Source organism: Schistocerca nitens, chromosome 2 (assembly GCF_023898315.1).
Source record: "Schistocerca nitens isolate TAMUIC-IGC-003100 chromosome 2, iqSchNite1.1, whole genome shotgun sequence".
NCBI lineage: Eukaryota > Metazoa > Arthropoda > Insecta > Orthoptera > Acrididae > Schistocerca > Schistocerca nitens.
Genome location: NC_064615.1, coordinates 481,259,862 through 481,267,600, shown reverse-complemented (window position 1 = coordinate 481,267,600; position 7,739 = coordinate 481,259,862). Strand labels below are relative to the sequence as shown.

The following is a 7,739-nucleotide window of genomic DNA, read 5'->3' as shown; positions in this document are numbered from 1 at the left end:
AAGGCTGACTTATTCCACAATCGGCGTTGCCAACACACCTTGCTACGCCTAGCTTTACCGCACACTTATTATACAGCAACTGCTAATTTGTTGGTGTTGGCAATAATAATAATAATAATAATAACAGAACAATCGACGTTATGTCCCAAACCGAACCGATAAGTAACGAAACCAAACTATAGAGACCCAGCCGCCACCTACTGTGTTACATATTCATTTTGCTTGTAAAAACTGCATGTCACCACGACTTCTCCATAGTTGACTCCAAACTTCGTTAGCAGCAGCAGCTGGCGTAGTTTAAATTTTGTCACAACGTTACACGTTAACAGACCAGGTGATAATTTTTACGTTTCACCTCGACTAGAGATAATTTCTCGGGGGGGGGGGGGGATTTCCGATTTGCGGACTTTATACCGCTACCGAAGCTGTCGCCAACCGGTGCATTACGTGCAGCCTAGTACAGGGCGACAACGTATAATGTTGGCACTACTGTTTAGGGATTTTCTTTCATCCGGAATAGGCGAGGCGTGGCGAGGTAGCGCTTATATATGGGGTTCACGATCCTATGAAATAGATCTGATGTAAGTACGGTGAATGTGGAAGTACGCTGCTGTGGGGCATCTGGTTGTCATCTCTGTTAAGGGCTTACCGAAAATTCCAACTTCGTAAGTTACCACTCTCATTCTTATTACCGTGGTGAATTTCAAAAATTATAATTTATTAGTGACACGTAAATTTATCTTATTAGGATCAGTGCGTTACCGGTATGTGCGGGGTGGATTGTGTAGTGTCCATAGTGGAGAAGTTTTATGGGCACGGTTTTAAAATGTCTGACAGCTTCAGAGAATGAAAGCATTTAGTGACTTGCAACGAACTTAGCACACAGTTTCAGACCTTAGCGAAATGCCTTCTCGCTGACACCCTTAAAAATGATGAAAGGTTTAGTTAATCGCTTACTACATTTTCTATGAGCAAGCATGCGCATCAGCTTACTGACTGCATGTTGCAGACAGTGTTCACGTAAATCGCTTCATATACCAGAAAAATTATATTATTGTACGACACATAGTTCAAAAGATATGACGTTATATACACTGAAATGCGTGAAAGCTTAACTTTCACGTAAATTACACAGTATACACTCACCCAGTGTTTGATAATGAAAACAAACAATTTCAAATCTTTTCTAAACTAATTTCTCTCTCACGTGCTTAATGTCAAGTATTTAACCCATTCAAAGCAAGGTGATCAGAAACTTGATGCTGTTTTGTAAACGGGAGGTCGGTTTTTTAAACAATCGAGTGTTTACTGATATTATCCCTGTAAGTCGGAGATTGTATATACTGAAATAATGGTAAAAGTATAAACAGTGGTGGACTCGTTGGAGACTGAAAACATGATATAGTGCCAGACAAATATACGTTCCCGATGATTCCCAATGAAGTTAATATTTAAGGTGCCCTACACAGGCAATTGTATTGGAATGGCACTTACTACAGTTCTCTGTATCCCATGTTATAGGAGGAACAGCAAAGGCCCTATAACACAGCTTTGTGGCGCTCCTGCTTCAGGGCTGTTTGCGTCTGCCATTAATCCTAATTATATCTTCCCCCCCTACCTGTGTCCTGTTTTGTAAATGTGATTTCAACCTTATGTCATGTCTTGAATTTCTAGTGCTCTCAATTTATGTAAAATATTATTTTTTATTAACAGTAGGACCTACTTGTTAAGCTTTAGAGACACATCTGCTGCACTTACTTAATTTTCTGATTACTAGTATTTCTGCAGTGTAATCCATGATTATTGATTCTGTACTTCACCTGCTTGAAAACCATGTTTAACACTATGTAGTACTGGGGGTATTCACTTATTTAGATTTATGTGGAATACCCAAACACTCCTTTACTGAATGATAATGAAGCATTTTGCCAAGAGATTAACAGTTATTGAAACAGCCCCTGATTGTCATGGACAAACTCTTCCACATCACACCAGTTGCTGTACTGGTAAAGCAGTTTAGTATTTTTTCGCTCTCATCTGCTATAATAATTGATCCACCGTGTTGCATGATCCATCTTCTGCGACTGTGTGGTTATTGAGTACCATAATTTCCATGTTCCCATATTATTTTTCAAATACATTCACTATTAGCTGTTAAAACGTGCAGAAAAGTATTGAGCTACTTCTACTGTATTCATTATTGTTCTTGAACTATAACAATTTTAGTCTTTTAATCACAGTCATATGTTCAAGTATTTTTGTTGTTGCTTAATGTATTGCCAAATTTAGTGGTGATTTTTAATTCAGACTTATGAATGTAACAGTCTGGACTCTATATGAAAGACACACATTTCCTTTAATCACATACAAAAGAGAATCTCCATTTGACAGCTGATTACTTTCATATGGTAAAGAAGGTATGCGGGAATTTAATGCTAACAGTAAACAAATGTTTAGTGATGAAGCCAAAGGAAGAAATTAAATTAACCATCCTCACAGATGATTTTGGGATATATGCTCCTAGCATTCACATTGCAAACTACCAAGCCACATTATATAGCACCTATTTCAGTTCATCAATGTAGGCTTATTGGTTTGGACTTTTTTTACACTGATGAGTGTTCTTCCTTACAATGAAATCTACATTACACACAATACATGTGTGTCACAGCTCCAAACAAAGAATCTTGGATTATTTACAAAATGTAAAAAATGAGAGTTTATCTGGTGGTATAACATAAATGTTGATTTAGAGTATGATTACCCCCCAGTAGCTGTACAGCAATGAGTGATGCTGTTAATTTTGGTTTTCAAGAGTTCCATGCAAGTGAACTCTATTCTTCACAACAAGCTGTTCTTGGTACAGTTGAAGGCTCAGTACATACAGTGCTACTCATAGACGTTTTCCAGAGACTATCATGGGGAGTTTTTCAGATAGTCAGTCTTAGATTTTTTTTTAAAAAAAAAAAAAAAAAAAAAAAAAGCTGACTGCTTTTGTGTTCACATATTTTTCATTGAAAATATTGATCTATTGAATGAGCTTTGTGTAGTGACAGATTCAATATTTGTTGCACGGGCATAAAGATACAGATAATTTTGGGAAGCATCTCCGTGTTAACAAAACCAGAATTCACTGATGAAGATGATGGTCGGCCATTGATCTACCTTCCAGTGCATAATCCACTGTGGCTACTGCAAATGCTCCCTCCTGTGATGAGAGATTAAAGATACACTTAACAGCACAAAAATTTTCAATTAGCAATCACACCGAGTTAAATTTCTGTAAACTGACATGAATGAAATGCAACATACAAATTTTTTCATTAAAGTGTGGAACTTGTTGAAGAGGTAGTATTACTTAAAAAATGTGTGAAACAGGTCCTTTCTGTATTCTAGGCCTAGTTCAAGTGATGGAAATACTTTTCTCCAAATTGAAAACACTTATTATCTACAGTTAGTAACTAAATAGTTTGTATTATAGGAGCAATGAACAGATTGATCAGTATCATTTCTCCATGGTAGATCTGGAGGTACAAAATGTTGGAAGTGCAGAATTCCATATCAACCTACACAGATTTGTTTGTGTTTGTGAATGTATGATTTGACTGATTATTGCACAGCATGGAATGATTACTGCACAACAGTGAATAATTGTCAAGTGGGAGTCCTTATATATGTACCCTCACACCTTACTCCAAATTTTTATGATATTCTTGAAAAGTTACTTTGGTGAGACATCAGGACAACTGCCTTCTTCTTTGAAGTTGGAAGTTCGTAACATTTTACTTCTCATGACATTTCAGGCAAGCTAATTTAACAGTCACATTTCTTCTGGTTAAAAGTATGCACCTTATACGCTAATACTGATATGTAATTAATTTAATTTTTCAAATAAATTTTAATCACGAGTGCATATTGTCTAGTTCAGTGTTCTCAAATTCAGTATCTTCCCATTGGTAACACTTATTTGTATTCTGTTAGTGCCAGTGCCAAATGTTCTTTTCACGAATCTGCAGGTGGCTGTTGTTTGGAAATATCACTATCAGGTGGAGTATCTCTGTTTTCATGTGATGCAGAGTTAATAAGGTATTTAGTTGTTAGATTTGTTTTTTTTATTAATTGTTTTTATTATAATTTTCTCACAATTTATGGGATGTTGTTTGTTTAAGGAATGAATTAAGGTTGTAATCAACTCATGAAAGGGCAACGGCATACAAATTAATAGATTACTGCAGAAAATCTATTTAACTCACATCTACACCATAATAATAATAATAATGGCACGTCTACTATCCAAGGAATACCATCAGTGTCATCATTTCATTTTTAGAATAAAAAATGGTTTAAATGTATCGAATGCATAATGCCCCAATATATAAACAACTTTTTACAGTTGCAAATCTGCACGACATCCAACAAAGACTTAAGATATACACAACTACCATGTTTGAAGGCATTCAAATGGACACGTTAACATGTAGACGGTACGGTTATTTGAGAAGATACATTCTATGACAACTGATGGGTTTTACCACTATGTCACATGCAATTAGATACAGGATCGGTGACATTAGCCCCTGTGATAGGAAATATCAATTCTAATTATACTGCTAAATGATGTGTGGCAGAACTTCTACGGGGGGGGGAGTCCTTCCAGCATAATATGTTTTTCAAGAAGTATTCTCAGACATGTTATTTTTCTGAAGTAAGATACTGCTCCAGTTCCCTGATTGTTTGATATATATACAAGCTCAATGTCACTCTGTTTTTCCTTTCAACCAGAACTTTTATTTTTATGCTTTGTCTATAGGGAAAGGGAACTTAACAGTTTAGCTGTTCATACAGCTGCATATTACAAAGACACTTTGTGTGTTCAGCTGCAGGGTTCTTAAGTCCCTGATGGTCATTGTGACCTACTGTTGGAGTCACGAATGATGGCAGTAGAGTTTATGCATCTGTGTCAGCTTTCTTCAACAGCCAAGGAGCATTCAGTAGTGCTCTGAGCACTCTACTGTGAATGCCGTGCCAGTGCAAGCATTAAACGTGATCATTGCGAGTTATTTAGTGACTTTTCATTCCATTTGTTGTGAGCAGTCATAAGCAAGAGGAAAGGGAGGTAATGACAGTGGCACGTAAAGTGCCCTCCGCCACACACCGTTGGGTGACTTGCGGAGTATGAATGTAGATGTAGATGTAGAAGAGACATAATTTGCAGGATACATGCTTTCTGCTAGTTCAAAGCTTGTGCTGCAACTGTCACTTGGAAGTGACAACAATGCAGTTCCCATCCACACTGCAACCCGTGTGAATTGCCATCTTTCATTGATAAGACTGTAGTACAGTTACACAACTACTGCTTGCGCACTTTTACTTGGCCCTTCTGAGGTTGCTGGAACTGGCTGACGCAAATGACAGTAAGTAGCTGTTGTGAATACAGTTTTGATCTGTGTGCGTTGTTTCTGGTGAACAATATTATTTACAAAAATGAGGGACTCACTATTAACTTTTGTGTCACTTCTGTGATGCATTAATACAGTGAAGTTTGTTTCTTTTATACGGTATAAGCTGGCTGCTCTGGGAAAAGGAGACGGGGCTTGTCTCAGCAGCCAATGTGCTATGAGCCAATCACAAGCTTCAATTTCCAGCATCCTATGCTCAAGGACCAAGTAAACGCAAGCGATCAGTAGCTGAAGGAGGACACGTCAAATCCACACTGAGAGTGAAAAATTTTGTACTCGATAACATATTTGTTTCTAGCAGTAACGACAGATTACATTTGTATTTGTTGATAGACATCTTAAATATGTGTTTTACAGCTTCAAATTGTTAGTAGACAATTTCACATTTAAAGTGAGAGCGTTAATGGAATTAAGTAGTTGATTTCTTTGTTCCTGTAACAGCCTTGTCTGTAACAAGATATTTCACTATTCACGGAAATATGTGGCATTATTTGCACTTGAAGAATTTCCTATTTGCTTTCTAATTGTATAAACATTATTCCTGTCAAAATAAGTCAAATGTCACATTACATATGCTATAACTGTAACACACTGCACAATACATTAACACCCATACCCTTGGAAGCACATTAGGTATATCACTAATTTACACCTATTTACTACAATATTTGGGATATAGTTTATACTAGGTAACATGAACAATTATAGGTAAATGTTGAATCAGATTATCTTACCATTGTTCCAAAATGGTGTCTCTTTATCAGTTTGTATGTCATAGGGTACAGTGTGCCCTGTGGTAGTATGACAACAATAGTGTTACAAGCTGAAAATATTTTTTCTTTTCCAAAAATGCATGCATGAAAAATGTGTGTAAAACTATGTGTAGCTGCTGTGCTTCACAACAGTAATCTTATGTTTCTGTGTTTGTTGCCTCACCTGATTTCTTAATCAATTTCTGCCGCAGGTGACTCAGCAATGACAGAACTAGCACTGAAGCATCTACATCCATGTTGGACATTGACATCTTTTGATGAAGTTGAAGAGAAAGAGATTGGTACATTTGAAAGATCACTTCTAACCTGTTCTATGCCACATAATTTGTGCGTCAGATCTGTTGTGAAGGTTATGAATCCATATTTATGGTGCTGTTATCAGCTGAAAAAAGCAGAATATATGAACCGATATGGCAGTGTTAGGGAAATAACTCTGTATCATGCTACAAGTGAAAGTAACGTTGACTCCATAATTAAGAGCAACTTGGATTGGAGACGCTCATGGCGAACCAAATTTGGCCAAGGTGTTAGTTTCAGTCCATCACCCAGTTATGCCAATAAATATTGTAACAGGAGCAGTGGTATTTATAGAGCAATGATTGCTGTAAAGGTACTAGTTCACACTACTTCACTAGGTGGTAGTTCAACAATATTGCCCCCAAAAGGTATTGATACAACTGTTGGAAATCGTGGGCAGGTTTATGTTAAGTATTGTGACAATGAATTTTACCCAGAACATGTCATTTACTATACAATCTGAGCTCTGCAGTTTCTTTTCTACTTCCTTTCTTGATGAAAGTGTATATTTTTGTAATAAGTGTGTTTATTTAATTTTTTATGAATTCTGTTTTCTAATAAAAAGGAAATTGTTTTCCTATAACAACAAAAAATTGCTATGAAACATCTGAGATGTAAGTCTTTTCTTCACATGCTGTATATATCCTGTTGGCAACAAGTTAGCTAGGAGCAAAGTAATATCTGCTGTCTTGTCAAAATGGATGTTTAGGTGTTACCTCATTGGAATGTACTGCCAGAAACATTTTAAAGGGTGTGCCTGACAGACTCTGTGGTGCCTCATTAGTCACCCAGTAAGACACACCAAAGCACATGCGAAAAAGCAGTAATTATCACAGGATCACACAACACTTAAGGCAGTAAAGGAGTGTCCAAGGTAATGACCATTCTCTGTCAGAGAAATATTAAAATATGTGCAAGATCTTTCGTGGGGAAAGGGGAGAAAGATACAGATAATAGTACAAACAAAACAAAAAGGAAATATACTTTTAGCTCATCGGAGGGATAAAGGTTTGTTTTAACAGGGCTGTGATACATACTTTACAAAATACGGAGCTCATCCGTAACACAATTTTTTGTTCACTAATAATAGGAGGCCACTTGTTAAAACATTTTTATGTACATATTTGAAGCATGGCCCTCGTTCGAATACTGTAGCACACTTAGTATAGAGTATTGTCTCAACTGACCACCAGTGTTACAATAGGAACCA

The 7,739-nt window shown here is 36.7% G+C and overlaps 1 long non-coding RNA gene across 1 annotated transcript; it reads right to left on the bottom strand.

Moving 5' to 3' along the window:
- Positions 1-3,060: 3,060 nt before the first annotated feature.
- On the bottom strand, positions 3,061-6,788 carry LOC126234454 (uncharacterized). The gene is made up of 3 exons (XR_007544727.1): positions 6,396-6,788; positions 6,194-6,250; positions 3,061-3,208 (listed from the first exon to the last, which is right to left on the bottom strand). It is a non-coding gene; the product is annotated as an uncharacterized LOC126234454 (long non-coding RNA).
- Positions 6,789-7,739: the final 951 nt, after the last annotated feature.